The 8721-nt window shown below is 51.6% G+C and overlaps 1 pseudogene; it reads left to right on the top strand.

Annotated features, from left to right (window-relative positions):
* The first annotated feature begins 1386 nt into the window (after positions 1-1386).
* LOC131747064 (keratin, type I cuticular Ha2-like) lies at positions 1387-6333 on the top strand (annotated as a pseudogene).
* The last annotated feature ends 2388 nt before the right edge of the window (positions 6334-8721 follow it).

Below are 8721 nucleotides of genomic sequence, written 5' to 3'. Positions count from 1 at the left end.
CTCATTCCACGTGGTTGGTATTTGCATCACCTGTCCTTCTGTCCTCTCTAAACAGTTAATACAGACAAAAGAACTGGAATTTATGGTTATTACAGGAAATCAAACTGAGAGATGATTTAATCTAACCCTTTCAATTTGCAGGAGGGAACTGAAGCCCAGAGAGGTAGAGTGACTTTCCCAAGGTCACACAGCTAGTTAGAAGGTAGCATCTCTATTTTGACTTTTCTTAAGTAACACATTTCAGGGAATAGGGCTGGGCGGCATTTTTCCTTCCATGCCCTTTCACCAACTCTTCTAGAAATATATGAAAAATAAGAAAAGTACTTATACTTCAATATTATATTGAGAAGATGCGTAAATAAAAAGTGGCTATATCACACACTCATATTAAACACGAAGTGTGTGAGCCCACAGGTATTACAGGCAGGACTAAAAACCACTGGTCTCACCTGCTACTTTCTTAGGAAGTGCCCAAGGGCTTCTAGAACCAGAGACACTTGATCCCGGTCTCCTGCTTTGCTCATCCCAGGGCTGCAGTGTCACTTCTCAAGGGAGCGGATTCACTCTTCTCCTGTCTCTGGGGTCCCAGAGTGAGCCCCCCCCATTGCAGAAAGTGAGGGCAGAGCCAGTTCCAGCTTGTTCAACAAACAATAATCGAACTCTCTGTACGTGGAGCAGTGAGAAATGAAGGGGAGGATCCGGAGATGGTCAAGATAGAGCATCTGCTCACAGAGATGTTCACGACATTGACTTCCTTTCCCAAGATTGGGGTCCTCACCTCTCTCTTTCTCAGTAGCATCCAGCTGAAAGGAGGTCCCTGATTCTTAGGCTGTGCTGAGTTTGTTCTCTCCTCCCTTATATTATTTTCTTCCCCTGGGAGGAAGATTATGCACATTAATAAGACTCAGAGGCTCTTTTTCTTTCCTCCCTGGATTTACACCACTGCCAGTATCGGTGCAGCTTCTGTCACCCACATTTCCTCCTTAAGGGTCCAGGCCTCCTCTTCCCGCAGGGGATGATCTCATCTCATTAAAAGGAAGGGTCACTGCCCCACAGAACTGTGGCCTCTCTCAGGGCCAGAGCAGGTGGGGCCGCAGGGGGCCATGCCACTGGCAGCACAGGGCCAGGCCTGGCAGCCCCACCCTAGTAATGAGGGCCCGGGCCTGGAGCTGGTCCTTTGAAGATGTACCCTGAAGCTCTCGCCCGGTGATCAATGACGGGAGCCCAGAGTCCTGCCTTAGCCAAATGACAAGCTTGGCCTCTTTCATGGGGAAAGGAACTCCTTATTGGAAACCAAATTACAAATGAATTAGCAGCTTCCTCTGGGACTGCTGATCTTCTAGTATAAGCCCCCTGACTCCAAGGGTATAAAAAGACCCGAACACAATGGGGTTGGCAGACACTGGCAATTCAGGTAGCTGCAGCCTCTCCGACACGACGTCTAACTGTTCCCCAGCCTCCATCAAGAGCTGCCCCCGGTCCTCCTCTGTCTGCTCCAGCAGCACGAGCTGCCAGCTGGAGCTGTGACTGGGTTACGTCTGCCAGCCTGGGACGTGCGTGCCCTCTGTCTGCGCGCCCACCCCCTACCGGCCAGCCAGCTGCCTCTCCAAGGCCCACCTAGCCGGCTCCTGCCAGCCCAGCAGCTGCCGCCCGACCGGCAGAATCTCCAGCTCCATGGGTTCCTACAGCCGGTACTTTGAGGGCTCCTTCCATGGCAACGAGAAGGAGACCGTGCAGTTCCTGAACAACCACCTGGTCAGCTACCTGGAGAGGGTGCGCCTGCTGGAACGAGACAATGCACAGCTGGAGAGCTGCATTCGAGACGCCGCCCAGTCTCAAGCGCCTGCCTTGGGTCCTGACTAGCAGTCTTATTTCAAGACCATCGAGGAGCTCCAGCGGAAGGTGAGGGCAAGCGGTGAACAGACTCCCTGGGAAGGCGACCCAAAGAGCTGGCCTTCCAGATTTGAATCTCACTCATTTCTTAAGCTATGTTCAGGGAAAAGAAACGTCCTTAGGGCACAGGATTATCTCATAATTCGAGTGCTCAGCCAGAGCCCTTCACGTGGAAAGAGGCCTGGGATCTAGTCTCAGTTCTGTCATGGATTCATTGCGTGACTCTAGGAGGTCCCCTCCCTGGGCCTCAGTTTCCTCATCTGGAAAATGGGGATAATAAGGGTCCTTATGTCAAAAAGTTTCCATGGGTTAATACAGGTAAAGTGCTTAGCCCAGCCCTTGGTACGTGGTGAGTTTTCAGTAAACTTGAGGGCTTGTTAAGGACCCTTCTAACTGTCATGTCTAACAAAGTTTTTCCTCCCGCGGTGCTCATTGCATTCAAAATGGGGCATTCAGATTTATGAAGACCCAGGTGCCTGAAAAATAAACCTCACGTTTTCTGAGGACTTGCAGTTCGCTGAATATCCCTCAGAGTTCCAGAGGCTTCGGCAGGGATGGCTGCAGGACTGCTGGTTCTCCTGACTTGAGTTCTTTTTCCTTCTTCTTGTCCTGGACCGACCCCTTCTCTGTGCTGTGGCCCCCAGGTTCTGTACACCAAGGCAGAGAATGCCAGGATGATGGTGCACGTCGACAATGCCAAGCTGGCTGCTGATGACTTCAGGACCAAGTGAGTCTGGCCAGGGGATGGAGGCGCCCTGTCTCCTGGCACATGCTTGGGGGCAGCTTTCTGTTAGTTTCATAGACAGTTGGAAAAGCGCCAGTGGCTCAAGGTCTTCCCTGGGGTTGGCACTCAGTTTCACCCCTCAGTCGCTGACCCTGTCCTGGCACAGGTACGAGATGGAGCTGGCCATGTGGCAGCTGGTGGAGGCCAACACCAGTAGCCTGTGTAGGGTGCTGGATGAGCTCACCCTGGGCAAGGCCGACCTGGAGATGCACGTGGAGCCCCTGAAAGAGGAGCTGGTGTGTATCAAGAAGAACCACGAGGAGGTGAGGCCTGAAGTCCAACTGAGGTGGTCCTGGGGAGCCCAGTGAGAAGAACGTGGGATTTGGGGTTGGGTAGTCATGGGCTGAAATTCCCAGGCTGGCCACAGATTGTATATGTGACTTTGCCCAATTTATTTAACCTTTCTGTAACCTTTCCTTTATGTTCTCATCTGTAAAATGGGGCTAACTCTGTCAACAAGGCTGCTGTGAGAATTCAATGAAGTCACAGGTCTTTAACACCTGTCCTTTGGTTGGTGCTTGGAAATGCTAACGACCCTCCCTTCTGCATTTCCCGGACCGGCGTGACTGCCAACTGCTCGTGGTGACTTGTTTTTCTCATGAGAGCTGCATACCAGGGGTAGAGTGGCCCACTAGGGCTGGAGGCGGTTGTTTTCTAGAACCAACATGGAATGGCCCGTCCGTCTCTGCTAGGCTGGACTGCGGGAGGTGGGCTCCAGCTCTTCTAAGGGAGAGGTGAACTGCAGTGGTTTTCTTCTTCTTTTCTCTCCCCATCCTTGTTTCCCTTCCTCTCCCTGTTTGCATAAAATACACTTCATCCAAAAGCCACAGGTCGACCCTCTGCTTTCTGATTTTTCTTCGTCTCCTGTAGGTCCTTGGAGGGGAACCCCTCCACCCTGGGCACCGGGTATGCTGTAAAGCTCACCTGAGCTCTGGTATATTTTACCTCCTTCCCTGGGTTGACACTCAACCTCTCAACTTGGGATTTGAAAGCACAAGTGCCTCTGAATCCTGGCTGGGTTTCCTTAGGCTGAAGTGTAAAGTAACAATGTTACCACATACTCAATGAGCGCCCGAAGGCACCTGACTCACCCCATCTAAATCAGAGAACTGGGAACTGCCCCAGGAGGCCAGTAATGAGGCGTTATCGCTTGCCATCAGCAGCCTCAGCAACAGCTTTCTCTCCTCGGCAGCCAAGCCTGGGAGATGCCTGCTCTAACTTGGGCCTTGAACCAAGTAAAGCCAGGCTACTGCTGCTCTCCTTCCCGGATGAACGCAGGCTGGGAGGGTGGCCGGGGAGACAGGGCACAGTTGTCCCATTTTAGTCCAAATGGACCAAACAAACCCTGATGTTGCTCCTGGCTTCTGCCAAAGCTATAGTAAGCCTCTCCCCTCACAGGGGTGTCCAGGTGGAGCTGAAAGACCCTCGGGACGCTGCAGAGTGGCTGCAGTCCTCACAGGGCCCCTCTAAGGCAGAGATCCTTAGCATCCTTTGCTCCATCTTTTCACACCTCCTGGGGGAGGTGATCTAGGGTCTCACGACTTCACACTTGCTTGGTGTTCTTGTATCTTTTCAGGAAGTCGATGCCCTCCGATGCCAGCTTGGGGACCGCCTTAACGTTGAAGTGGACGCCACAACCCCCGTGGACCTGAACAGGGTTCTGGAAGAGATATGGTGTCCCTACGGGGCCCTGGTGGAGAACAATCACAGGGACGTGGAGGAATGTTTCACCAGGCGGGTGGGCCTCTCGCAGGGGGCTGGCCTCCCCAGGATCCCTGAGAGCCACCCCCAGCCTTCTCCTGTCTCCCCCATTGCAGGATGGAAGAACTTAACCAGCAGGTAGCCACAAGCTCCGAGCAACTTCAGAGCTACCAGTCAGACATCAGTGATCTGAGATGAATGGTTAACATGCTGGAGATTGAGCTGCAGGCCAACACAGCCTGGTGAATGTGCCTGCGGGCACCTCTCTCCCAGCTCTGGATCTCAGGCAGCACCGAATGCAGGCACAGGCATCCCGGAAGGAGGGGGAAGAGGAAGAGGGGGGAGGAGGCGGACGGCGAGGGGGAGGAGGAGGAGGGGGAGGAGGTCCAGATTTAGCCACCACCATTGCTTGCCCAGCTGACCTTTCCTGCAGGGAGGTTTCTCCCAAGACCCAGCTCAGAGATAAAAGGGCCATGTTTCAAATCTGATGTGGGTTAGGTGGCCCCTGTCAAATACTCTCCCCAAGAAGGCTTGTTCTCTGCTTAGCCTGCCTTTCAGATGAGCTGGTCCAGTGTCTCTCATTTATGGACAAGGAGTCTAAGGCCCAGGGGGATGGAAAGATGTGCTCACAGACACACGACCAACAGGTAGAAATTGGAGCCAAGTGTTTCACTGCCAAGCCTAGCGGGCGTCTCTGAGCTCTTTATGCTTTCTCCATGCACCAAGGTTTATTATTATTTCAGGTTAAGTATTTTCCCCTTTCCCCTACTTTCACATCTCTAAGAATAGAGACACTTTTTTTCTGAGATGTTGAAACTCTTTCCCAGGAATATAGTTCCCCTTTTAAAAAGAACTAGCGGGCTTCCCTGGTGGCACAGTGGTTGAGAGTCTGCCTGCCGATGCAGGGGACACAGGTTCGTGCCCCGGTCCGGGAAGATCCCACATGCCGCAGAGCGGCTGGGCCCGTGAGCCACGGCCGCTGAGCCTGCGCGTCTGGAGCCTGTGCTCCGCAACGGGAGAGGCCACAACAGTGAGAGGCCCGCGTACCACACACACACAAAAAAGTCCAGCTGATGGTTGTTGGGTCCACCCCGTCCTGATGCGGGAGTGACAACAGTCCCAGGTCCCAGGGGTGGAGAGAGCTTAAGCCAAGCCTTGGTTGCTGTACCTCCAACTGCTCTCAAGCCCAGAATCCTACCTGTTGGCCGCCGTCTGTGTAGACAGGACCGATCTGCTTAAGAGCCATCAAGACTTCCATCATAGAAAGCTCTGGAAGGTCAGAGGCTGTCTACCCTTTCCTCCCTTCCCCTCCACTGTGCCTCTGCTCTTTTTCCCAAGAGTAAAGGTGTCTGGGTACAGGTGATGCATCCCTAAGGCACTTACCCAAGAGTAGGTCCCAATAAGAAAGAGCAATCTTGATCAGTCTTAATTTAGCACCTGGCCCAAAGACCTTCACCTCTTCCTTTGTACTTAAACAGCTTTCATCCAACAAGTTCAAAGCTGTCTAACGAAATAAAGCCATTTATTCTTGCACCACCAAGTTCTTCCCATGTAAGGACAGGGAGAGAATGTGAGTCGTTCGGTGATGGAGGGATTCTTCTGGTGACATGAAATGAGTCAGTGGGGCCCCAAGATGATGGACCTGTGCTTCTTAAGTTCATATCCAATGCCCTGGCTGTCGTCTATAATTAAAATATTAGCTTTGATGAGACATTGTTTGTGTGTGTGTGCGTGTATGTGTGAAGTGGTTTGGGTTCCTGGGAAGAAATGCTGGGTAAAGGGGAGGATTATGCTTGGGGAGGTGTGAAGAGCTTCCCCGGAAACCAAACAATCCACCATACCATCATCACTACCATCACTGCCACCGTAATTTTCCTTTCCATCATCACCACCGTCAGCATCACATAGCTTCATCATCGTCACGGACACTCACACTCATTGAGCTCTTACTATGAGCCAGGCACTGATCTAAGTTAGGGATAAGTTTATATACATGTACTCATTTAGTCTTCACAGCAATCCGATGAAGCCAATGTTATTGTTATCTCCATTTTGCAGATGAGGAATCAGGGCTCAGAAAAGTTAAGTAACGTGCCCAAGTTCGCACAGCTACTAGATGGGGAAGCCAGGGTTCAGATCCAGGTAATCTGCCTCTAGCAACTCTTCTTTCAACCATTGTGCTTTACAGAGGCCAAGTCTCAGACGGTGTCAGTAGGATGACAGAACCATAATCACCCCAACGCTTTGATTCTTTTTCCTTGCATGAAATAAGAGAGTGTTTATGCCAGAGAATTCTTTCATGTCTGAGAATTTATGCCATAAAGGGTGGTGCAAAGAATGAACGTTCTATGGTATCTGAAAATAGCATGAGGACCCTGGCAATTAAAAAAAAAAATCTCAATAATATTATATTTTATTTGTTTATTTTTAACATCTTTAATGGAGTATAATTGCTTTACGATGTTGTCTTAGTTTCTGCTGTATAACAAAGTGAATCAGCTATACATAAACATATAGCCCCGTATCTCCTCCCTCTTGCTTCTCCCTCCCACCCTCCCTATGCCACCCCTCTAGGGGGTCACAAAGCACCGAGCTGATCTCCCTGTGCTACGTGGCTGCTTCCCACTAGCTAGCTATTTTACGTTTGGTAGTGTATATATGTCAATGGACCCTGGCAATTTTTTTTTTTTTTTTTGGTGGTGGTACGCGGGCCTCTCACTGCGGTGGCCTCTCCCGTTGCGGAGCACAGGCTCCGGACGCACAGGCCCAGCGGCCATAGCTCACGGGCCCAGCTGCTCCGCAGCACGTGGGATCTTCCCGGACCGGGGCATGAACGCGTGTCCCCTGCATCGGCAGGCGGACTCTCAACCACTGCGCCACCAGGGAAGCCCGACCCTGGCAATTTTAATGGTGGGGAATCACCAAAGAAGGCCCATCCACCCTCTGTCATTACTATGACCACTTTGTCCACTGAGGAAGAGAAGAACAGAAATAGTCAGAACCCCTTAAGTGTGTTCATCATTTCACCATTTACAAAGCCCTTTCATATGTGTTATCCAACTTGAGCCCCTCACCCCCAAACTCTGAGAGAGACAGAACAGACGTCACAATCCCCATTTAGCAGCGGAAAAAGTTCAAGGTTTAGGGAGGTGAAATGAACCCCCCACCCCCCGCCAAGTCTCACAGCTGGTCTCACTCAAGCCCAAGTCTTCTCATTCCCAGCCCGTCGCCCTTTAGCTGCACCAAACTGCTAAGGACTTTGCTGAATAAAACTTCCCGTTCAGACCCGCTCTCCAAGGCTGGCGTGAGGTAGTTGAGATGGGTTTTGCAGGGCCCGGGAATCTCCCAGAGGATAACCTTTCTGGCGTTTCCTCCCACCCTGCAATGTCCTCGCCACCCAACCACATTGCAGGCTGAGCTTCTGGCCTTTGGTTATCTCCCGGCCTTCCTCAGCGGAGGCACCCCCTTTAGGCTAGATTTTGTACCCAAATCTCCCTTATCTCCCTGACCCCTTCTCCCACCCCTGGCTTTCAGGCATCTTAAACATGTGCCTTGGTCATTCACATTGGCTCCAAGGCCCTCCACCAAGATGCCTCTACCCCCATTAGCTCTCTCTGATCCTGAGGGTGGAGGACTGTGTCTACTCACCAGCAGGGTCACGTGTCACCTCCATTTCTCTCCACTAGTCTCAGTCCCTTTTCTAGAAAGAGGAAACTCTTTCACTTGCTTGACTTAGCATTGCCTCTTTTCTTTCTGCTGCCCCACACCCCAACCCTGGAAGCCTCTTTCACGTGCTTTGAAACTCATCTTCATGACCACAGATCCTACGGGGATGCTGCAGGGCCACCACCCTGTGGACTCCAAAGCAGCAAGAACCAGTAACAAAATAACTCATTACCAGGCTTGGCTGAAGAAAAGATTCTTAGAGGGATTAGGATTCTAATGAGATCAGTTGTTTGACTCCTACCTCTGAGTCACCTAGAGAGTGGAATCACGAATAAATCTCCTTGGGGGACAGGGAGATAATCTGAAACGGCCTCATCCCTCACCTCCTGGCTGAGAATCATGAACTGGGTTGAAATGGCCTGACTGGAATTTGGGGCTGGGATGGGTGTGGGAAAAGTGGGAGGGGGGAAGGAAGGAATTATTTTTCTTCAGAGGGGAGGTGAAGGGCTCAATTATATTACTTCGTGTTAGAGTTAGTCCACAAGGCTGTCTGCTCAGCAGGACTGAGAGCATGTCATCTTCCTCTCCCCCACCAGTATCCCCCTCCCCACCCACCCCCCGCCCCCATCCCCCCATCCTGCTGTCCTGGAACTATGCCAGGCACTTGGTAGAAATTC

The sequence above is a fragment of the Kogia breviceps genome, chromosome 19 (genome assembly GCF_026419965.1).
Source record: "Kogia breviceps isolate mKogBre1 chromosome 19, mKogBre1 haplotype 1, whole genome shotgun sequence".
Taxonomy (NCBI): Eukaryota; Metazoa; Chordata; class Mammalia; order Artiodactyla; family Physeteridae; genus Kogia; species Kogia breviceps.
Note: the sequence above shows the minus strand (reverse complement) of the source record. Positions and strands in the feature narration are given on the sequence as shown.